The sequence below is a fragment of the Cervus elaphus genome, chromosome 3 (genome assembly GCF_910594005.1).
Source record: "Cervus elaphus chromosome 3, mCerEla1.1, whole genome shotgun sequence".
Lineage (NCBI taxonomy): Eukaryota > Metazoa > Chordata > Mammalia > Artiodactyla > Cervidae > Cervus > Cervus elaphus.
The window spans coordinates 42,166,733-42,191,766 of NC_057817.1; the positions used below are offsets into that span (position 1 = coordinate 42,166,733).

At 41.5% G+C, this 25,034-nt stretch overlaps 2 long non-coding RNA genes across 3 annotated transcripts in view; one reads left to right on the forward strand and one right to left on the reverse strand.

Annotated features, from left to right (window-relative positions):
* Window positions 1-4,010: 4,010 nt before the first annotated feature.
* Window positions 4,011-23,539, forward strand: LOC122683546. Its single transcript, XR_006337776.1, has 5 exons — window positions 4,011-4,058; window positions 5,831-5,858; window positions 11,411-11,479; window positions 17,994-18,115; window positions 22,664-23,539. It is a non-coding gene; the product is annotated as an uncharacterized LOC122683546 (long non-coding RNA).
* LOC122683537 overlaps window positions 5,000-25,034 on the reverse strand; it is a 63,590-nt gene continuing 43,555 nt past the window's right edge. Inside the window, exons 1-4 of one of the 2 annotated variants that reach the window (XR_006337771.1) lie at window positions 22,085-22,519; window positions 17,949-18,108; window positions 9,702-9,797; window positions 5,000-5,062 (exon numbers count right to left, since the gene is read on the reverse strand). This is a non-coding gene — a long non-coding RNA (uncharacterized LOC122683537). Of the gene's footprint in view, window positions 5,063-9,701; window positions 9,798-17,948; window positions 18,109-22,084; window positions 22,520-25,034 lie in introns of those variants that run through there. The other variant, XR_006337773.1, reaches the window with a different exon arrangement.

The window sequence follows — 25,034 nt, forward strand, 5'->3', positions numbered from 1 at the left end:
AACTGGACATTAATTCTGCTCTGGCATCTAGATTCTTTACATATAATGATACATTTTCATGATAGATCAAAATTACCCTTAAGATTGTTAGTATTATTACCTCCTTCTATAGAAGAGAAACTGAATGTTGAGAATATTAGGAAATTTATTTAAGGTCAAAGAGATGGTAATCTGCCACAAATTCGCATCTGTTTGACTTTACAATCCACAATGCTATACTACAATAGTATCTCCTTTTTTCAGTAATCTCACAATAGTTCCATTTCATGGTAGAATTAAGTATTTAAAAAATGAGGCTTGAATTGTATTCAACTTTAAATATCACAAGTAACTGAGCCAGGACTGCAAATATGTAAATGGTGGCAATGAGGTAAAAGCAACAAGGCTGTTAGATCCTATTGGGCTATGCTTTTATTAAGGAAGTGAATAGATCTTCAAAAACTGTTTTGCTGTAGTTGTTGTTTTAAATAAAAATTTGAGATGTGTTGCACTGGCTCCCAGCCAGTCTTGGATGCCCGGGACTCCTCCCCTTGAGTATGATGATCAATACCTTCTTTAAAACAGCAAGCATGTATGAGGATGTTTGGTACTAACTCTAACTAACTGCAGGGGTTTTCCGGAGTGCTGTGCAAAAACCTCTAGGAGTGAATCAGCAGAAAAGAGGGCCTTGACATCTCTGGAGTACTCTGGGGGACGATGGATGCATAGGGAAATTTATACTTGCCATTTCTGCCTTAGCAACCTATTGCTGGTGTCGAAAAATGCCTTAATGCTTTGGGTTTCCTTCTTCTACTGGACTTCCCAGGCCAGTTCCTCAAACCCTTTCAAAACAAGTCATTATAAGATGTGATACTGGCTGTATGGTTAGGGGAAAAGGCATCTTCTTTTTCTTCCTTTTTGTTCTCGAAATATGAGGCTAAGAAGAAGAAAAGAGGGGAGTTTGGTAATGTTTGCTGATACAGCACACATGGGCTGAATGACCTGATACCACACGCACTAGACCTGGGCCAGCATTTATTCAGAGAAATTCACAGAACCAGGAAGCGAGCAGATGTACAGTTCCTCACTTGCCAGTTGCTCTCTGGGACAAAGCAAAGCCATCAACATGACTGCCATCTACATTTTGGACTGATAAGCTGCATGCTTAAGGAAGTGCCTGCATCAGCTTCGATATGATGAGGGCCTTAGGTCCAAGCCTTGTGTTCTCCGGTCTCAGAATTTGTGACTGGGGCAGCCTTTGGCATGAACAGCTGCTCAGGTACAAGCCTTGCAGTTTCAGATGTCTGTGCGTGGAACCTTGGCCTCCTGTCCAATTCCTCCACCTCAGTATTCTCTCAGGATATTTGCCAAGTGGTCCCGCCCTGCAGGAAGACAACTCTTGCTCTGGGAGGCCTGCCAGGGGAGGCCAGATAAATTAACCCTTACTTCTCACTGAAGCATAAACCTGAAGCTCTCTGAGGACCAGGTAAAATTGAGACCATTTTGTTAGCATGCTTTGTTGAGTCTTTACCAATGCATCAAGTGTTTCGGCCTGTAGTATTTCTATTATCATCCTAATCGATCAAAAGAAATCGATCAAACCAAAAGCCTTCATTTTATGGGTCAGAGTCATTCCCTCCAACATGTCTGCTGTCCAAATTCTTGGTCATTTCATTATAAGCAAATATGAGTTTTCCAATAGCTTGATACATCTGTTTCTTTGAATTCTTATTCTCTAGTGATTTTTTCCCTTCATCCTACCTCCCCGACACTCCCACAGTCCTGTTGTAAATCTTGTCATTACCAGCAACTGCCACTCCTTTGTTATCTCAATTTCACATCCCCACCTTTTATCTTTCCAGTTCATGCCTTTTAAAGTTCAACTTTAACCATCCTTTGACCTCATCAGGACTTCTAGTGCCTTGATCCCTGTATCATTTTCCTGTCCCTCATCCTGCTTTCACATTCTTCATTTCTATCTTAAAGTCTACGATGACCCCATCATCACTTCTGTGCATGTAGAGAAATGCCTCTCTCTCATATTAACTTGGAGAAACACAACCCCGATTAAATCTAACTCCCCGCCTACTCTGTATAATATGCAGCAGAAGGAAGCCATACTACCCTTTGATTAGCCCCATTTTAAATTCATAACTACAAACATCAAAGGGGTCTAATGCTGCCTGGCAATATCACTGTATTACCTGGTCCATTTACTATTCAATTTTGCCAAACAACTATTTTCCACCTTCTCTTCAAACTTTTTTTTTTTTTTTAATGCATGGCTTTCTGCTTCCTTTTTTTCAGGTTTCTGCTCAAATGTCACCTCATCAGAGAAGCCTGCTGGCATAAATAGTAATTGCTTTCACTCTGTCTCTTTGCACTGCTGCCTGCTCCCAGAGCACTAAAAACCATATGAGAGACATTATTTAATGTATGTGTTTGTTGTCTGTCCTCTGTCTTCAGCTAGATGGTGAGCTACTTGAGGACAAGGACCTTGTCTTTGTTTTGTTGAATATTTATCTATTTATTTGGCTGTGCTGGGTCATAGTTGTGGCACATGGGATCTTTGATCTTTGTTGTGATATGCAGAATCTTTAGTGGCAGCATGTGGGATCTAGTTCCCTGACCAGGGGTCAAAACTGGGCCCCCTGCATTTTGAGTGTGGAGGCTTAGCCACAGGACCGCCAGGGAAGTCCCCCCAAACTCTTCACAAACTCTCTCCTCCATCTTTGCCCTCAGATGATAACCTTCCTGCCTACTGACTTAAGAAAATTGAGGTACTTAAAGTTTAGACCTTTGCTACACATTTACCCTGTGGTAGCATCTGTACCGTGTACACTGCCTTTCTGCCTCTTCCCAGAGATGAGCTATTCATGCACCTAGCTAAGGCCAGCACCTCAAATCCCTTTCATATGCATGCAAAGATTTTACTCTGATAAATTTTTTCCAGTAAATTTCTTCTCCTTCTGCAGCATTATATTTTTCTTCCTCTCAGGGTTATTGCCATAAGCTGCTAAACATTATATTGTTTCTTTCATTGAAAACAAGCAAGTCTCTTGATTCCAGTTCCTCCTACAGTTACTGTCCCATTTCTCTGTTACTTTTGACAGCAAATTTCTTCAAAAGAATTGTCTCTGCCTGCTCTCTCTAATTCTTCTCCTCACCTTCTGTCCTGAATATCCCACTGCACTCAGGCTCTGACCCCCGTGATTCCATTCTAACTGCTCTTATCAACTTCACCAATGACTTTTACTTGATTAAATTCAGTGGTCAATCCCAGGAGCATTTGCCATCCTCTCATCCCTAATATACCTTCTTCACTTAACCTCCAGGACACTATATACTCTTGCTTTCTTCACACCTCACTGGTGACTTCTTATTTCCCCCAATGATTCCATCTTTTTCTTCCCCCAGACTTTAAAAAAAAAAAATTTATTTGCTTACTTATTTGGCTGCATCAGGTCTTAGTTCTGGTATATGGGAACTAATTCCCTGACCAGTGATGGATCCCAGACCCCCTGCACTGGAAGCATGGAGTCTCAGCCACTGGACCACCAGTGAAGTCTCCCAGACTTCTCAACATTTGCTATTGACAGGGTTCAGTCTTTGGAGAGCTTCTCTTTTCTATCTACATTTACTACCCATTTACTACTATCTACATTACTATCCCTTTCTATCTACATTTACTAATCTCATCTAGTCTCTGTAAGCTTTGTCAGCATGGATCTGGGTTGACCTATACGCTAAATCTAGTTTAGTCCTTAAAAAGTAGATATTTTGAAGTCTTGACTGAGTTCTCCCAGTGTCCACTCTGCCTCTCCATCTCAGTTAATTGGAACTTGAACATTTCCCAGCCAAGGGCAAGCTCTGGTAATTGTTCAGTTTGTGTGTGTGTGTGTTGAGTTGCTCAATTGTGTCCTACTCTTTGCAGCCCCATGGACTTAGAGCCCACCAGCCTCCTCTGTCCATGGAGTTTTCCAGGCAAGAATACTGGAGCAGGTGGCCACTTCCTGCTCCAGGGGATCTTCCTGATCCAGGGATCGAGCCTGAGTCTCTTGCATCTCCTGCATTGGCAGGTGGGTTCTTTACCACTGCACCATCTGGGAAGCAGTTTATTCTCCAGTAATTAGAGTTGCCAGATAAAATATAGTAAGTACACATTGATACTCAACACTTATTTGTTGTTCACCTAAAATTAAAATATAACTGTGCATCCTATGTTTATATTTGTTAAATCTGGCAGCTCTAGCAGCATTTGGGTTTTGCCTTTCCTGTGGAATCTTACCCTGCATATGCATAACTTAAGAGTTCAGTCAAGGACTCAAGGGACATCTCTGAAGATTTATGGAGATCTAGCTCTATAGATAATTTTTCATCTATAGTACTCTGTCCTACCAATTCCTTAAATTCCAGTCTCTGACTCTTCAACAACAAAGACCTAGCTCTATCTGGGCGACCTCACTCTTTTCCACAATCCTGAAAGGGTGCCAAGTAGGAAGCTGGGAGAATTGTAGGGCTCATTTAATTTGCTTTCCTTCTCCCAGGAATTCCAGTTCTAAACTGCCTATTGTCCAGTGTCTGAAGACAATTGTTTATTTTAGTAGTGATAGTGAAGTACCATCTGCTCCTTCACAGACAGAAGCAAAAATCCATCTTTTGTCTTTTGAATTTTCTGGTGGTTTTCTTTCTTTGTTGTCCAGAAATTTAAGAATTGCATAAAAAGTCAAATTTAGCAAACATTTTGGTATCATTTAGTGCTATAAAAGACCCTTTCCAATAAATTACTATTAAATTTTAATCAATTTTCTTTTAATAATTGGTTTACTTTTTTACAGTTAAATCTTTGGTTTCTCTGAATTTATTTTGATGTAAGGAGTGAAGGTTCAGTCAGTTCAGTTCAGTCACTCAGTTGTGTCCAACTGTTTGTGATCTGATGGACTGCAGCACGCCAGTCTTCCCTGTCCATCACCAACTCCCAGAGCTTGCTCAAACTCCATCGAGTTTGGTAATGCCCATCCAACCATCTCATATTCTGTCATCCCCGATACAGATTTTTGTTCTTGTTGTTGCTTCCAGCTACCTAGAGTAGAAGATTAAAGACATTGATAAATTCATAAATTTGTGGACCACATTCCCAATGAGAGGTGGATTCTACTTCCCCTGTCCATGAATCTGATCTGTCTTAGTGATTGGCATGGCCAGTTGAGAACAGCAGAGGTAATGCTTGCCAGTTCTGGGCTTAATATTGGACAGCAGTGATAGCTTCCACCTTAGTTTCTTGGAGCTCTAAGTTGCCATGTCAGAGGATAGCGCCATGCCTGTGGGAGAAGTTGTATGGAGGGGCTCTGGGGCTAGCTGGGAAGAGAGTGGGGAACCAAGAAGAACCCAGTCTTCTAGCTGTTTCTGCCAAAGTTCCAGGCATATGAGTGATGCTCTCTCAGACATTCTAGACTGACTCAGCTATAGCTGAATATCACTAAGTGACATAGTCAACACCATGTTAGAGCAAAATAATCACCTAGCCAGATCCTACCCAAATTCCTGCCCCCCAAATCACAAGATATAAACAGTAGTCTTGTTTTAGCCATGAGTTTTAGGGTAATCCATTATGTAGCAAATTTTTAGTTGTCCCAACAAGATTTTTGATGAATCTATTTTTTTCTATTCATGTGATTGTCACCTTTATCAACATTAAATTTTCTTTTGTAGGTTTTTTCTCAACTTTTGATTATGCTGCAATGATCTCTTTATTATTTCTTTACCAGTTCTGCAGTGGTTTACTATATAGCTTTATGATATATGTGCAATGTAGTGGAGCTAACATCCTCTCATCTTTCTTATTTTTCAGAATGCCTCTGCAATTTGTGCATTTTCAGGTGAGGTTTTACATACTCTTGACATGTAACAAAAAGTTCACCATTAGTATTTTTATTGGTACTAAATTATACTTCAATCTAAATTTAGAAAAAATAAACATGAAATATAGATAACATTTTCATTCTTTTATAAGCCTCATTGGTTTAAAGTGTTTTAAGTATGTAAGCAAGCCCTCTGCATCTTCTTGGAAATTTTTACATGAATATTTGATCATTCTTGCTATCCTAAATAAAAATTAGTATTCTATAATTTTCCAGTTTATTATTGCTTGAATATAAAAAATTTGATTTGTATATTAATTAGAAATTATTCAATGGCTGAGAGTTCTTGTTTCTCATAATTTGCATTTGAAATTTGTGATTTTCTGTGTATACGGTTATTCACATCAAATCATAATTTTGCCTTTCTTTCCAAAATCAATCTTTACTGGTTTTATTTCTATATTGTAAGTTCCACGAGGGCAAGGGTTTTTGTCTTTTATGTGCTGCTATATCTTTAGTGCCCATAAGTCTGATATGTGATAGACATCCAATACACTTTTGTCAATTAAAAATTAAGAGTGCAATAATTTCGAGTTGGAGTCAGAGTGCCTGGGTTTGAATCCCGGCTCTACTATTATTGGTGTTAATCGAAATTTCATAAATGGAGACCTGATTAAAAGAGGAAAGTGTCTATTTGGGGTTTGTTAGGACTGCAGCTTGGGAGTCACAGATTCAATAAGCACTTGAATTGTGTTCCGCCAGCCTCCAAAATGGAGGAAACTTATAAAGGCAAAAAGCTGCAAGGCCAGTCAGTTACGTAAGTTGTTTGTCAAGAATTATAATTGGAGCTGGCAAGCAGTGACGGTGCCTGGACAGCAAGGACTGGCTGGGGTTTGCAGTGGTTGCATAGTTACAAGGGGAGACCTTGAGACCATAAAGTTGCAGCCGGCAGGTGTTGTTCTGAATCTGCCTGGTGGTGTCCTTGGGTCTGGTACAGTTCAAAGAAAGTTCAAGTTCTCAGCGGTGCAGGGACACGCCTCAGACCAGATCCTCAGTAGCCACCCTACTCCATTTTTGTGTGTCTGAACTGTGATTACTCCATTATAATTTCAATTTGCCATTCTTGGATATGTTACTACATCTCTGAATTAAATTTTCTTAGCCTCAGTTTCCTTTTTCAACAGCAATTTGGTGTTGCAATAGCATCTTATAAAATTGTGAAGATTAAATGAATAATCATAAAAACATCTTAATGGAATACTTGACACATAGTAGGTTCTTGGTATATTTTGATATTTCCCATTATTTCTCATGTCTAACTGTTCTTAGTTATAGAATACAATAAAGTAATAGTAATTATGGTAAATCACTTTTGCACAATTAGGAATGCTTATAGAGTTTCACCATTAATCATGATGTCAGTTGTTGGTTTGACACAGAGATTTCTTAAATATGTTAAGGAAGATTAGATATACAAAATCCTATCATTACGGTTTTGATTTAGAATATTTGTAAGATTTGGTTAAATTATTTATTGAAATAATCATGTTATTTCTTCTTTAACCATTTAATAGAGTTTAAAAATCTTAAGAGAGTTTATAGCACTATAGTTTTTACTATTGAAAAATTATGTTCTTTAGGCATTAGGAATCCAAATAGCATTTCAGGACTAAAATTTTAAAAAAATACACTTATCACAGAAACGTGATTCTATATACTTCCTTAAAAAGTAATAATCAGTTCTCACAATAACAGGATCTTTGAACTGGACTAATATGTGATGCTTCTTGGAATTTCAGAGTTCTGGTGCAGGTTCACAGTTCATGTAAAGAATCTGAAGTTACCACAACATTTATCTCAAAGAGGAGATTTTTAGAGGCAAGCGCTTGGACTTTCTGCATTTCTACAACAGAACTGACTATAGAGTTTATTCTTTGTCCCAGATATTTCATATATCTTTCTCCCAATATTTTATTCTGCAAATAACTCAAACTAAAATAATTTTTGAAAATCCTTTCAAAAATTGTATAGCAGCAACGTATATGTATATTTAATGAATGATGAGTATGTGTTTTATCTTTCGAAAAAATTCGGTTCTATTGAGATATAATTGATGTATAACATTGTATGTTTCAAGTGTATAACATAATGATTTGATATTTATATTTATTACAAAGTGGTTACCACAATGAGTTTGGTTAACATAATTCACCTCACATGATTATAAGGTTTTCTTGTGATGAGAACTTTTAAGATCTACTCTCTGAGCAACTTTTCAAATATACTACAGACTATTGTTAACTATAGTCACCATGCTGTATATTACACCCCCAGAACTTATATTATATATATACATATACATATATGTCTTATAAAACTGGAAGTTTGTACATTTTGACCACCTTCACATAAACCTTTCTTTTGTATCGACCGTTTCTTCTTAGCAGTTTTGCTTGCTATTTCACTTTACTTTCCAACTCAAACTGCTAGTGTCAGCCTACCCATCTCATTAGTAGTAAAAGGATCAACATTTATAACATAACATTTTAATGGCTTTCCTGTTGATTTGGGTTCTGACTACTATGGTCCTTAGAAGAAGCAAATCAAAGAACCACATTTTCCCCAAATCCCAAACCTTTAGCCTGATAAAAGTATTTCCCCCTAAATTTGTGTTTATTTATATTAAAAAGTTTCATAAAAATCAAATCATATTAAAAAAGAGTAAACTGCCTGAAATTGGGACTATCTCAGGAAACTTCCAATCCCCTCACTAAAGTTTGAAATGTGCTCTTTCCATTCATCCCTGGTTTAATTTCCATGTATATATTGACCTTTTATACTTTTGACCATATTAAAAAAATTTTATACCTTGGATAGAGATATATCTCAGTGCCCTTGGATTTGGGATTTCAAAGATCATCCTTTTTCCCCACAATTTCCCTTACATTTATGAGTTTTTCCACCTGGATGCAGTGGATACTTGATCTTTTTTTGTGTATACATCCTTCATTTTTCAAATGTTCATTCCAGGACCGAAACGATCACACTCCTTTATTGCTGCAGCCGGAGTTCCAAACACGTTAGGTGACCATTCTGAGGGCCAGTATATTGTTTCACCAGAGCCCCACATTCTGTGACTATTCCTGCCCATCTGCTGAAGCTAACCGTGTTTTCTCCTCACTGATATCCCCAGTCAACCGAAAGCTGCCCTCCAGAAAGCAGCAATAAAAGCTGGGTGGTTTATGGGCTTGTGTATTTGCTTTGGAAGTGTTCTCCAGTGCCACATTTCTGGGCTAGTAATTTTCAAACATTAATTTGTTATGGTAGTATAAGACTCTTCAAATATCATCTTACATGGCAGTCCACAAGGTAAACTAGATGAAAAGGTTGTTGCTCTGGTTGATGTAGGGATAGGGCCCGGAGTCCTGGGAGCTCAGAGTTCTGCATCTCCTGCTCGCTCGCGTAGAACAGCACCTACAGGTCTCGGTAGAAGTCCTCATGTGAAGGTCTCAAGATGGCAAAGATGTATTACAAATAATACATCTTTCTTTTAAGGTCTCTTGCTTCTGTTAAATGTGTTTTGTTTGACCTCTATAGTGTTCTTATTAACTATATTTTTTTCCCAGCTGCTTTATTTTCAAAGAAATCACAATGAACTCTTTCAGCTGCTTAACTTGATACTTTACCTCTTCACTTCTAAATATTATGTGTTTACTGCCATTTCTTTTTTCTTTACTTTTTACTTTTTTACTAGTTAGTATTTATAAACATACCAAGAAGGTTGGTATTGGAGACACAAAATCCAGAATCTGAACTACCTGGCAACCAAAAGGTGGAAGGGTATGTTTTACTGTAACTTACCATCAACCAATTTCTTTCCACCCCTTAACTGAGAGAACCAGGGATTTGAGAATGTCTTCTACAGCGCCTCTGTAGATTTTCTTTGACCAGAGGACCCTAAAATGGTTTCAAAAAAGACAAATTGCTATATCTTCCTGAGCTTAGCAATTTCACAATTAAATTTTCATATCAATTAATTTTGACCAAAGGGCAACTATCCCCTTCTTAAGCATACTTTTATTACATTGTGGCTTGTGCTCAGTCGTGTCTGACTCTTTGAGACCCCATGGAATGTAGCCCGCCAGCCTCCTCTGTCCATGAAATTTTCCAGGCAAGGATACTGGAGTGGGTATTCATTTCCTCCTCCAGAGGATCTTCCCAACCCGGGGATCAAACCCATGTCTCCTGTGTCTCCTGTCTCCTGCATTGCAGACAAATTCTTTACCCACTGAGCCATCAGGAGAGCCCCTTCTTAAGTATACTTTAGGTTTTTTCCTCAATATTTTCATTGTTACTGACTGCAGTTTACTTTCTTTTAATATATATTCTATTATCATGTATACATATTGAAAGTATAATAAATTTTTCTGTAATAATTTCAATTGAATAAAGTTTGGTTTTTTTGTTATACAAGTAAATATTGTAAGTTTATTTGTATAAAATATGGACTATTTTGCCAATTTCCTTTTCTTCTTTTCCTGTATTTGTACTGGAAAATTTGTATCTCCTATTTTTTTTTTTTGTTGTTGTTGTTCTTTATGCCTTGGCTGGCACTTTCAGAACAATAATGATACATAAATTTGATTGTGGCCACCCTTTGGTTGCTCCAGCCCTAATAGGAATTCTTTAATAGCTTGGGCTTCCCTGGTAGTTCAGCTGGTAAAGAATCCACCTACAATGCAGGAGACCCAGGTTCAATTCCTGGGTAGGGAAGATCCGCTGAAGAAGGGATAGGCTACCCACTCCAGTATTCTTGGACTTCCCTGGTGGCTCAGCTCGTAAAGAATCTGCCTGAAATGCGGGAGACCTGGACTCAGTCCCTGGGTTGGGAAGATCCCCTGGAGAAGGGAATGGCTACCTACTCCAGTATTCTGGACTGGAGAATTCCATGAACTGTATAGTCCATGGGGTCGCAAAGAGTAGGCCATGACTGAACAATTTTCACAATAGAAGCAGTGAGTTTTATTCCTGGTCTAGGATATAAGATTCCCCATATACCATGTGGCGAGGCCAAAAGATTTTTAAAAAATTGTTTCAGGTATATTCACAATTGCTTGTTAAAGTATTTCTGTGACGGCTGTTTACAAATCCTGTGAGGTAACTCCAAAGTCTGTGTCATCCCATTGTTGACATTTGTTGACTGCTCTTTCTAATTCAAGTTGAGATTCTCCTGGTTCTCTGTAGGAGAAGTGATTTCATTTGTATCCTGGAGATCACTCTGTTTCCTCTTTACCTTCTTTTGTGCAGCTATTCATCCCGTGTAGGTTTTCATATGTTAAATGTGGACAGTTACAATACACTACACTTGTTGAAATGCTGTCTTGGAATTTCACTTTTTCATACAAAGAGCCTCTCTGAGAAACCTCACATACTTTGGCTAAATTCACTGTCCAATTTATAATTACATTTTGTTTCTTACTGCTGTTATTTAACTTTTAACATCTCTTACTTTTAAAGTCCATAAATATTCATTTTTAAAAGAATATTTTATTATTTATCTTCTCCCACAGAGGGCCCCAGGCCATTTCCATCTGTCCCACCTTTTCCAGCCATGTTCTCAGCAGCGAATCAGAATACAGGTATTTAGCTTGCTATTTTTGTTATTCAGTCATGAAGTTGTGTCTGACTCTTTGCGACCCCATGGACTGCAGCACGCCAGGCTTCCCTGTGCTTCTCTTTCTCCTGGAGTTTGCTCAAATTCATGTCGATTGAGTTGGCGATGCTATGTAACCACTTTGTCTTCTGCCGCCCCCTTTTCCTCTTGCCCTTAATCTTTCCTAGCATCAGGGCCTTTTCCAATGTGTCGGCGCTTCACATCAGGTGACCAAAGTATTGGAGCTTTAGCTTCAGCCTCAATCCTTCCAATGAATATTCAGGGTTGATTTTCTTCAGGATTGAGTTTGATCTCCTTGCTGTCCAAGGGACTCTCAGGAGTCTTCTCCAGCACCAAAGTTAGAAAGGATAAATTCTTTGGTGCTGAGTATTTAATACTCCTCAGATCTTTCTGAGATATGAAATTTTGCAGGGTTGTCAGGCTGTCTCACTCTTAACTCTCATAGACAGCCTGGGATCCTGACGTCCTTTCCCAGTCATTTCTTTCCCGTAGCCCCACCATCCTTCCTTCTCTAGGGCACCTGAACTGCCTTCCAGAGAGCATATTTGTACCCACACTCAGTTTAGCAACAACTGTTGCTAGTTAACTTATTCATATTATTTCTTCTGGAAGACTGGTGTGAAAGTGAAAGTTGCTCAGTCGTGTCCGACTCTTTGCGACCGCATGGACTCTACAGCCCATGGAATTCTCCAGGCCAGAACACTGGAGTAGTGGCCGTTCCCTTCTCCAGGGGATCTTCCCAACCCAGGGATTGAACCCAGGTCTCCTGCATTGCAGGTGGATTCTTTACCAGCTGAGCCACAAGGGAAGCCCTAGAAGAGTGATGTAATGGCTTCTAAACATTGGACAGAACTTCTGCTTTTGAGCATTGTGAAATTATTCAACGGGCAAAGTAAGCACTAAAATCAAAATTAAATCACTTTCTCACCCACACTTAGGCTCTGGACTCTGGAGGAGGAAGACCAGTAGGGCTACAGGAAGAGAGGGTGGGAAGGGAGACTCAGAGAGACTCCAGATTGTCCCTGGAGTGAGAGCCCAAAGGCCCCTGGAAAGCTCCACCTCTCAGAAACATTCAGGGAGTATTAAAAAGTTAGTAAAATACGTATGTTCTAATCAACAACTGGACCTAGCTAGACCAGGTGGGGTGTGAAAATGACCTGACAGCATAGGTAGGAAAAGAAAAATAGTAAAACAATTGCAGAACTTGCAAAACAGAAGAGATGCTAAAAATCCAGTGATAGAAATAGTAACCAGGTCTTCCTTGGTGGTCCAGTGCTTAAGAACCTGCCTGGCAATGCAGGGGACACGGGTTCGATACCCAGTCCGGGAAGATCCCACATGCTATAGAGCAACTAAGCCTGTGTGCCACTACTACCGAAGCCCGAGTCCCCTAGAGCCTGTGCTACACAACAAGAGAAGCCACAACAATGAGAAACTCACACACTGCAACTGAAGAGTAGCCCCCACTCACCACAGCTAGAGAAAGCCTGCATGCAGCAAGGAAGGCCCGGGGCAGTCAAAGAAAGAAAGAGTAAACAAATGGACCATCTCCTTGCTTTCCTAATTTCAATTTTTCTTATTTTATTCGTATCCAGGATGTAGTTTCTCATTTTAAAGTGTATGACAAGTGTTCCCTTCTTGCAGACCAGATAGTGGTGTCTTTGGATTTGAATGTGTAAACTTGAAAGGAAATGGAGGCCTTTTACATGGGAACATTGTGCCAGAGAGGGCCTCCTCCTATCTAACTGGTCTGGTGAGCAATGTATTGAGCAAGGTGAACCTGCTCTTCACTGCTATTCATGCAGGAACTTGTTTTAACTGTGCTTCCCTCATTAGGCAGATCAGCGGCCTGTAGGTGGTTGAGTGCATGAGCAAATAAAACAATAATAATATGGAGGACTTGGCCTACCACCTCAAACCTATTTTCAGGCTGACTACATGACCGGTGATAGAGGGGCAGTAGGAATGGGAGGAGAGGAAAGTACTTTGCTGGGAGGAGGAAAAAAGGGTATAGGTCCCTAACAAATTGAAAGAATGAGGTCCCTGGACTGCAGACTGATGGATGGGCTGCTCTCCCGGGCCCGTGCCTCCCAGACAGGTGTGCGGCTGTGCGCATGCGTTACGTTTATATGCTAGCGCTGCAGCTGTCTGTGTTTCTCTAGCCTGGTGCCTTTAGCTTCTTATCTCTGTTCCACATGGCATCTCAACGTCTGGCCTCTGCCCAGCTCAGTCTGCTCTTTTTTTTTTTTTTAAGAAAGAAGCCATTTACAATTTTTAAAAATATTTTGATTTATTTATTTGGCTGCGCTGGGTCTTAGTTACTACAGGTAGGATCTTTAGTCTCGTCATGTGAACTGTGTGTTGCTGCATGGGGATCCAATTCCCTCACCCAGGATGGAACCCAGGTCCCTTCATTGAGAGCATGGAGTCTCAGCCCCTGGACCACCAGGGAAGTCCCTCGGTCTGCTTTCTAGCCATCCTCCTGCTCCCCCATCTTGTTTCTGTTAGTGGGCCTGGATATTTGATTAAGGAGCTCTGAGGACAATCCATGTCTTTACCCATCAACCCCCCACCAATTCCTCTCATTATCTCCATCCTGCTTATCAAACCTGGTCCCAGAAGACCTGAGAAGCTGACTTCTCTTGGGGAGGTGCAGTCCCAAAGTGTTTGCATTTTTAGAGGCAACCAAGTGAAAATGTTAGTTGCTCAGTCCTGTCAGACTCTTTGCAATGACGCCATGGACTGTGGCCCACCAGGGTCTTCTGTCCATGGGATTCTTCAGACAATACTGGAGTGGGTAGCCATTCCCTTTTCCAGGAAATCTTCCCAGCCTGAGAATCGAACCAGGGTCTCCTGCATTACAGGCAGATTCTTTACCATCTGAGCCACCAGGGAAGCCCCTAAGAGGCCACAAACTTCATGTCGAACAAAGCAATCTCTAATTATATTGCTTTAGGCATCAGTAGGAAGAAAAACACTCTTTGGAGAAGATTGCAGGGAGAGATCCTATGGGTGTTTAGAATTCTGATTTAATAATTAAATCACCATTTTTCTGTCTATAAAATGCAGATTATAATAATATATAACAGAATTTTTGAGGTCTAAAGTGAGAGTGCCTATATCAAGTCCCGTGTCACATACGAAAATAAGTGTTTGATAAATGTCTGCTGCTGCTTCTGTGGCGGCAACTACTCAGCTATGTCTCTATACTGGGCACTGGGCCAGGCAGTGGGGAGACATCCAAATACAATAATAACAAGATGATTCTCCAGACCCCTAGGAGCTCAACCCAAGGAGAGATCATTAGCATTTTGACAGCCTAGTTCATTCTTCCCTAAAATGTTCTCATACATGTTACCTCACTTAACTCTCATTTTCTGCCAGGTATGTGTAATTTTCTTGGTTTCCAAGAGACTAGAAGATTCCAAATGACTTGCCCAAGTTCCACACCCAATCTGGAGCAGACTTTTTTTTTAAGTGAACATGACTCAAAGCTATGTATATCACAGCAAAATACATTTATTACAAATAATCCTTAGCACATTACTGAACTCAGGACCATGGGAGGGGAGGACCCATGAAACCAAGAGAAAATTCTGCAAATTTTTCAAAGTATGTGTCTGAGTTATGGCTCAGAAAATATGACCAATGTAAATGTAACATGATGATAGGAAATCATCAAAAATGCTTCTTAAAACAGATTTTATTCATGCTGTCACACTGGAAGAGCCACAGGCCAGTTCTCTCTCCTCCTTACCTTCCGTATGTATGTTTAAATGGGGTAGAGGTTAGTGGAGGGTAGCTTAGCATGAATAGACAGTCAAATAAGCTCCATGTTGCAGTATACCCTTCATAAAAGTGAGCACTTAATTAATTCAAGAGCACACCTGTCACTTTAATTATGATTCTGTCAATAAATTTTAGTGCCTATGAGAGGTGCTAAAGTGAAATTACACTTCACCTTTCCTGGCACAATAACGAAGGAGGACGAAATCTGCAGTCAATGACTCTATGCCCCCTGCCTCCATAGGGGACCTGGATACCAGAGCCAAGATCTAATTAAATCTCGTGGTTTGTTCCTATGTATTTCACAGTTTTTGTGGCTACTGTGTATAAGATCTATTTTTCTATTTAATGATGAATGTTAGCATATACCATTACACTTTCATGGCTCATTTTGGCAACCCAAAATTTGATTGTCTCTTAAAGATCACTCTATTGCTCTGTCCCCTTGAGGATGGAAAATTGACTGTGATGGTGATAGAGGAGGTGAACGTTGTGGGGAAAGCAATTTTGCATCAAGTGTGGGGTGGAGGTTTCTGGGTCCTTCACACAGCATTGGAGGAGCTCTGAGAGTGCAGCCCGGAGCACCATTTGCCTGGGAAATAGAGGCAATAGGGTCTCCACTATAGGATCTCCCCCTCCAAAGTCTCACATATAGTGTAAGTGGGCATTCCTGGTTGCGTGGCTTCAGGCTCCACCCTGCTGGCCTCCCACAAATGTTGTGAACTGGCCAATATCCTTTCGTATGTTCTTTTCTTATTTAAGCCAAGCCGAGTCTTTACCCACAATCCGTGGATTGCTTTGTAGCAGCTAAAAAGAATTTGATAGGTTATACACACTGACATGGCTTCCCAGGTGGTGTTAGTGGTAAAGAACTTGCCTGCCCATGCAGGAGACATAAGAGACGTGGGTTTGATCCATGGGTTGGGAAGATCCACTAGAGGGGGAAATGGCAACCCACTCCAGAATTCTTACTTGGAGAATCCCACGGACAGAGGAGCCTGGTGGGCTACAGTCCACGTTGTTCAGTTACTCAGTTGTGTCCCACTCTTTGTGACCCCCTGGACTGCCGAACACCAGGCTTCTCTGTCCTTCACCTTTGCCTGGAACTTGCTCAAACTCACGTCCATTGACACGGTGATGCCATCCAACCATCTTGTCCTCTGTCGTCCCTTTCTCCTCTTTCCTTCAATCTTTCCCAGCATCAGGGTCTTGTCTAATGAGTCAGCTCTTCGAATCAGGTGGCCAAAGTACTGTAGCTGCAGCTTCAGCATCAGTCTTTACAATGGATATTCAGGACTGATTTCCTTTAGGATGGACTGGTTGGATCTCCTTTCAGTCCAAGGGAATCTCAAGAGTCTTCTCCAACACCACGGTTCAAATGCATCAATTCTTCAGTGCTCAGCCTTCTTTATGGTCAAACTCTCACATCCATACATGACTACTAGAAAACCCATAGGATCGCAAAGAGTCAGACATGACTGAGTGACTAACACACATTGACAAGGAATTCCTAAAACATTATTATGTATTCAACACAGCAAAGCAAAACAAACAAAAAAGATAAAATCAGTGGGCCTGAGTATAGCAAATCGAGAACAGGAGCCTCCAGCTCATTATCAGCTTGATTCCACTGAACAAATTCTATGAGCACTGTGCCATGTACTGTTCTTTAGCCACTGAGTCGTGTCCGACTCTTTAGCCACACCATGGACTGTAGCCTGTCAGTCTCTTCTGTCCATGGAATTCTCCAGGCAAGAATACTGATGTGTGTGTTTAGAATACTGGAGTGGGTTGCCATTTCCTTCTCCAGGCTATCTTCCCGACCCAGTGACCGAACCACATCTCCTGCACTGGCAAGCAGATTCTTTACCACTGAGCCACCAGGAAGACTGTCAATGAACCAGACAAACAGATAAACACTATACAGTGTTGTAAGTGGGAGGATAAGAATACGAAGAAGGTTTGTGGGGAGCTCCTGCTCACCCACCCAGTAAGAACAAAAGAGGTAAAGCAAAAACTTCCTTGAAAAGGTGACACCACTCTCCAAGTCTTGAAGAGTAAGAGAAAACAAGAGAAGGAAGGGTTCACAGTAAGCTTGACATTCTATGAAGTACAAGCAGTATTATAATTCCCCTCTAGCTCATCCTCAGCAAAGCTGTTTTTCCCCACCAGGTGAACAAGACAGCCAAAGCAGACCACATCAAAGAAAACTGTTAACAAGTAGCAGCGCATCAGAGCATTCAATCTGAGCCCAAATAGCCTCAGGCGGCACAGGCAGGTTCCAGGGCCAACTTGGAGACAGCTGTCTCCATCACCAGGAGTAAAGCAGAAACCAAGAGGCTTCCTTGGGGCAACGTTGTCGTAACTATCACCGGCATGTTTTCCAGGCAGTGTGGGGGCATTTACTGAGTGTTTACTGTGTTATAAACTATTGAGTCTTTATACAAAGATCACAGGATGAGGCTGCATAAGCTCTGATGGATAAATAGCTAATGCTTATCTTCCTCACCCTGCACACTAAACCTGTGACCTTGTCCCACTTTCTTATCTACCTCATTCCTTATTCCTTTCCCTCATGGCACCTACTAGTGGCCACCCCCGTGCCTTTCAGTAGTCAGGACCTCCCAAACTCTTCTTGGTAAGTGTACCTTTCAGCTTCTATTTGAACATCCACTTTTCCTTTGTCTCAGCAGCCAATTTTTGACACTCCCAGTATGACTTGTCTCGGTCTAGCTGAATCTTGGAGCCAGTCTGGTAAAGTCAGCTTTCCAGTGTGATGATGGAAGATGATGGCTTGATGAGTAACTCCTGCCAGGTAAGAGATGCATATTTTAATCAAGTCTCTAGGGCAAGCGATCTCTTAAGCCCAAAGAGGAACACCGATACATGGGGAATTTAACCATGGGATTGCCCCACCCCCTCCGCCCCACCATTCTGGTCAGAATTAATCACCTGGGCTGTGCACCTTCTGTTCTAGGTCATCCTCTTGTCCAGCCCAGTTAGGTGCCTCTGACAATCCCTACTCTAGTCTGTGAGCTCCCTGAGGGCAGCCCTCACTGTGAACCCCCTGTTGTAGAGCTCAGTGAAAGTCAGCTTGAGCTCACTCATCCAAAGAAGTTTTGAACTCCAACTGTGTGCAAGAAGCTGCTAATTCTGGGGACAAAAAAAAAAAAAAGAAGAAAAAAAGAAAGAAATGCTCTAAAGGAGTCCACTGTGTGTAGAACAGTTCCTCTTCCTGATTTATGAGAGTTTATATCCAATGGGAGAGAAGAGATGGTCCAGGCATAAATAAACCCACTGCCAAGCCAAACACGTACAAGTAACAGTGTTTCTCACATCACCACAGCAGTTAAGCTGAGTGAAATATATGGACAGGTCTCTGGTATTAGAAGAACAGTCTTACATTCAAATAGAATGGTGGGTCTTTTCCATTAGTTTTCTATTTTATTATGAAACATTTTGAATAATAAAGATAGCAATATAGAAAATATCTTTACCACTGAGCCACCTGGGAAGCCCAGGAGTTGTTTTAGGTTCCTTTAATTCATTAAATCTCTTAATCTTTACTACAGCCTTTCGAGAGACATAGTATTGAGTTGGCCAAAAGGTTGTTCTGGCTTTTCTATACCATCTTACCCCAAGCAAACTATTTGGCCAACCCAACTTTTTGGCCAACTCAGGTTTATATTCTGAGGCTACAGATGCTGGGCTGAAGTAAGTACCCTAGCCAAGATGACAGAGCCAAGACATGGCAGAGGCAGGACTTCAGACCAAATCTCAGGGGCCTCCAGGGCCCACAGTGTTACACGAAGAGAGATGACACCCTCAAGAAAACACACAAAACTAATTTCTGCCAAAAATGGTAACTTGAATCTCATTTAGAAAAAACAAACCAAATTGAGGGACATCCTTCAAAACAAATGAAATACACTCCTCAAAAATATCGATGTCATGAAAGACAAAAACTAAGGAAACTTTCCAGATAAAAGGACACTAAAGAGACATGACATCTTAATGCAATGTGTTACACTAGCAGGGGGGAATGTTTTACAAAATATTACTGGGGTTACTGGCAAAATTAAGCAGATTACATTTCAGATGATAGTATTGTTGTTGTTCAGTCACTAAGTTGTGTCCAACTTTTTGCAACCCCATGACCTGCAGCACGCCAGGCTTCCCTTTCCTTCACTATCTCCTGGAGTTTGCTCAAACTCACGTCCACTGAGATGGTGATGCCATTGAACCATCTCATTCTGTGTCATCCCTTTCACTTCCGGCCCTCAACCTTTCCCAACATCAGGGTCTTTTCCAACGAGTCGGCTCTTCATGTCAGGTGGCCGAAGTATTGGAGCTTCAGCTTGAGCATCAGTCCTTACAGTGAATATTCAGGGTTGATTTACTCTAAGGTTAATTGGTTTGATATCTTTGCTGTCCAAAGGACTCTCAAGAGTCTTCTCCATCACCACAATTTGAAAGTATCAGTTCTTCAGTGCTCAGCCTTCTTTATGGTCCAACTCCCACATCCGTGCATGACTACTGGAAAAACCATAGCTTTCACTATTCAGTTCAGCTCAGTTCAGTCGCGTCTGATTCTTTACGACCCCATGAATCGCAGCACGCTAGGCCTCCCTGTTCATCACCAACTCCCGGAGTTTACTCAAACTCATGTCCATCGAGTCGGTGATGCCATCCAGCCATCTCATCCTCTGTTGTCCCCTTCTCCTCCTGCCCCCAATCCCTCCCAGCATCAAGGTGTTTTCCAATAAGTCAACTGTTTGCATGAGGTGGCCAAAGGATTGGAGTTTCAGCTTCAGCATCAGTCCTTCCAATGAACACCCAGGACTGATCTCCTTTAGGATGGACTGGTTGGATCTCCTTGCAGTCCAAGGGACTCTCAAGAGTCTTCTCCAACATTACAGTTCAAAAGCATCAATTTTTCGGTGCTCAGCTTTCTTCACAGTCCAACTCTCACATCCATACATAACCACTGGAAAAACCATAGCCTTGACTAGGTGGACCTTTGTTGGCAATGTAATTATTAAATCAACATTAAATTTTCTGAATTTGATCTTAGTCATTATGACTTTGAAGGGAAACATGTCTGTTCTTAGGAGAAACATTTCTTTCATTATTCATAAGACCGATCACTTACTTCTAACATACCTATAGATTACTTGTAGTTCTTCTATGAATATCCTATTGTTATCTTTGGCCAAATTAAAAATGAGGATATGATATGACTAGATTAATTTCAGTTTTGTTTTTATTTAATTTTTTAATGAAATTTACTGCCTGCATATTGAGTGGATCACAGAATCAAGGAATGAATTGGAACAACAAGGCTGGAGGAAAAAAGAACTAGTATTTGATAATGTCATTTTTAAGGATTTGGTGGGTTTCTTTGGTATGAGGCCCCTGGCTCTTTAATCATGAACTGTTCTCTAGCGGGGCTGTGACTACATTCTACCTCATTAAGTGCCAATTACACTCTTAGACTTCAAATATGATACTTGTGCCTGAGTTCAAACTGTCATTATACTAAAAATGCATTAGTATGCTTTTAATTTAAAGCCTACAGCCTTCGACAAGTTTCGGGGTAAAAGAGAGAAAATTCCATTACAAAACTGCCAATTAAATGCCTGTGGTAAGGGAGAGAAGTTTCAGTCAGGTCCTATAAATATAATCTTTTGAGACTCACCCTGAGGAGGACTTCTCCAGGAGGTCAGACTGGGCTAAGGCTGCTTGTTGGTAGTCCAGCAGCATTTCTCTGGCACTTACTTAAAACATTTGATTATTGTCAGGGCCCATCATGGGCGTCTCTCTCCCCTATAAACTATGTGTGTCCCAGGAAAGATAGACTTATTTCTTTTGACCTGTTGTCTAACCCAGTTCCTGGCATTCAGATGAAGGTCTGTAAGTAGTTAGTGAATTAATCTAAATTTCTGTTTTTTGTTTTTTTTTAAAAAAGCATGTCCAAGTGCATTTATGTATGTCTCTGCATCTATATCTAAAAGTCAGGGTCTGATGACTCCAGTGATCACCTTGCTCACTTGCTTCTTGTTTTATACAGAATTCTAATAAGCGATTCTAGTTTCATGCCTTCAGTAAGAATCAAAAAATGGAACAGAAAAAAGAGGTTTTGTAGTCTGCTTCTAGAGGAGAACATTCATAGCAGCCATAAGTAATACCCCAACAGAGATGAGAAAGAGAAAATTAGGAAAAGTAAAAGTCTGGAGATATTTACTATAATTGATGTCTATAAGGACGATGCTAATTAGATTGTACTCCATATACTCTGGTTCAGCAGACAGCAAAACATATAATGTCTCTAAAAGTTAAAATAAAAATGTTATGAAACATTTAAATTGTGGATTTTTTTTTTCCTTTGGACACATCACTCCTGTTCAGAGTTTAATAGCTAGGGAACGGCTATACGTGCATTTTTAATTACTTGTTTTTACTGAAGGCTCACAGGGCTCCTGCTTTTAATTTTAAAGCAGATGAGTTAGAACATTTTGTATTTTTCCCTTCCAGAAAGACCCCACCAAAAATGAATTTCTGTTGTGGCCCTTGACCAAATTTTGTCAGAAATGAAACATGACTTCCCTCAGGCACCTTTGCAACCTCCGGAGGAGGGAGGAGAGATGGGCCAGCCCCTTCCCTTCCTCCCACACATTTCCAGTCTTGTCAACACTGCAGCCGCCTGCGTGGCAGAGGCAGGTCAGGAAACAAGGCTTTCCCAGCCCTCGGTCCTCTTCCTCCACCCGGGTTCCCAGCCTCCCACCTTTCTGAAGGGTGACATTCTGAGTACAAGCAGCCTTTGTCGGTCTCCATCAGCGCAGGAAGCCAACTCCTGGGAGCCGCTGGGGTGGCAGACCCAGAAGCATCAAGGCATGACCAGGGAGCGCTTCATCCAATCAGTCTCACGGGGGCTCCTCGGGAGCCCCTGCCTGCATCGCAGCGCGGCACAGCGTGAGGTCCTTGTTCTCAGAGCTCAGAGACAGCTGTCCTGGCCGCCCAGTTCCTAATTCCTTTGGCCAGAGGCCTTATCCAGAACTCGCTGCCTTTGGAGATCAAGCCTCCAGCTTTCAAGGATGGGGCAGCGCTGCCTCCAGCCCAGCCACTCCTGCTGGATGGTTCACGGCCTCCCCCTCCGCTCTCCGAGCCCCGCCGGGGAGGGGGAAACTGGGGGCTGACAAACTCTCTGGGTTCTGCTCAATTTCTCAGTGCTTGGCCCGGCTCTAAGGAACCTGGCCTTATTCTTCTTAGCACATCCACCCTCCCTCTTTTGCCAGGGATCTGTGCTCTGCGGAGCATGGCTTCAGAAGCCCACTGAATTAGATTTATTTGTCTGTGTTTTCAGATAGAGAACCATCAACTGTTCCATTCATTCACTTAAAAAGTTTTAAGAACAAAGATTGTGAGACTTGTGGAAAAAGAAGACAAAGAACAGAGCCCACCTTTGGGTCTGCATTTTGGCCATTGATACGAAGAGAAGTATGAGGAAGAAAAAAGAAGATAACAGAAGAAAATAAAGGGGCCAGGACAGGTTAAAAAGATATAAAGAGATTTAGACAGCAAGGAAGAGAAGACCAGACATTAAATAATTGAAAAAGAAAGGACTGTACAACTGCAGACCAGACGTGCCTACAGAGAAAGTCAGAGAGAGAGAGAAAGCCACAGAAAACCAAAATACTATTCACAGAAATAGAGCGGTTCCCTGAGGACAAGCACTGTGTCTTTTTGTTTCTATTTTCCCCAGAACCAAACACAGTGCCTGACGTAGAGCAAGCACTTAAGAAATAGTTGTTGACTGTATAAATGAACAAATGAGACAGGCGCATGGAAGGCAACAGAAAGAAAGAAGTCTGTGTAGTGACCAAGCACAGGTGGACGTAGGTTCTGATCTTGGCTTCGTATCTTCAGATTTGTGTCATTTGGGGGTAATGCACTCATTACTTTTTAAATATTTTTGTGTCCCAGTACTTTAATATGTCAAACAAAATTCTGTTCCAGGTATTTCACTATTTTGTTCCTATCTCCAAACTACCCTTCCATGTTCTGCTCTGTGTCTCTGGGGCTGCAGCTTTGCAGATCACACTCTGGCTTTGCCAACTGGCTGAGAAGGAAGAAGGGGTTTGCTCCTCCCCTCTGCTTCCTGTTGAGCGTCCTTTCCCCCAGAACTTCATCACAGCAGTGGCAGTTCTTTCCTATAGCAGCAACTAAACTCACTTTGCCATTTTCCTAATACCTGCGGAGTCAGCTTCCCTGGCACCCCTCAGGCCCTGCAGAGGCCTGAGGTTCAGGTCTGAAGCTCTCCTCCTCTATATTTCTAAAGTTTAATAACTTCAGCCTCTTGTTTTGGTTCCCCCAGGCCCAGGGTGGTAGCTGCTTCCTGCTGCCTCCTTGGTATGTAGAGTCCTCTTTCTGCCCTTTCAGTTGCTATGTTCTGCTTAGTTGCTCAGTCATGTCTGACTCTTTTTGACCCCATGGACTGTAGCCCACCAGGCTCCTCTGTCCATGGGGATTCTCCAGGCAAGAGTACTGGAGTGGGTTGCCATGCCCTCCCCCAGGGAATCTTCCCAACCCAGGGATCGAACCCAGGTCTCCTGCATTGTAGGTAGATTCTTTACTGTCTGAGCCACCAGGAAAACCCAAGAATACCAGAGTGGGTTGCCATTCCCTTTTCCAGGGGAATTTCCTGACCCAGGAATCAAACTGAGGTCTCCTGCATTGCAGGTGGATTCTTTACCAGCTGAGCTAACCTGGGAGGCCCCACCCTTTTAGTACTAGTTATCAATTTCATACCTTGTTAGCAATTATTTCTAATCCATTTTCTCTGTTTAAATGACTAGTACTGTTTCTGCCTCCTGCCTGAATCCTGACTGAAACACAGTAACACTGACATCATTGAATTGTGAGGCTAGCTGTGTACAATGCTTAGTATGTGGCCTGGCTATAGCAAGAAACCCAGTAACTATGAGCAGTGTAGTACATGGAGACGCAGACAGCACATTTAAACGATAATACTGGAGATGACACAGGTGGGCTTTCATGGAGCACTACATCGACTTTATGACCTTTGGAGACATAGGAGACCTTTGACAGGTGTGCTCAGCCCTCACAGCTATGGCACAGACAAAGTATCCAAGTCAAGTCATTGAATCTAACACACCACTGATTGTCAAGTGAAAAGTGAAAGTGTTGGTCGCTCATTTGTGTCTGAGTTGAACCCAGTCTCCTGCATTGCAGGTAGATTCTTTATCATCTGAGCCACCAAGGAAGCCCGATGGTTAAATATACCATTCATTAATTATATGTATGACTAAGAAAAGTAAAAAATCACTACCAATTAAACTAGGATTTTTCAGGTGGTGCTAGTGGTAAAGAGTCTGCCTGCCACGGTAGGAGATGTAAGAGATGTAGATTCCATCCCTGGGTCAGGAAGATTCCCTGGAGAAGGGAATGGCACCCACTCCAGTATCCTTGCAAGGAAAGTTCATGTGCAGGGGAGTCTGGCAGGCTACAGTCCATGGAGCCACAAAGAGTCGAATACGACTGAGTGCCTGAGCAGACAAACCCGCTAAGCTGCGGTATATTATAGACTGTGAAACTCATTCTGATGTAGAAATACTAAAATGTGAAAAAAATGTGTGCCTTAGAGTTGATGCAACAGTAGTCAGTCCTCTGTATCTGTGGGTACCACATCCATGGATTCAATCATCTGTGAATCA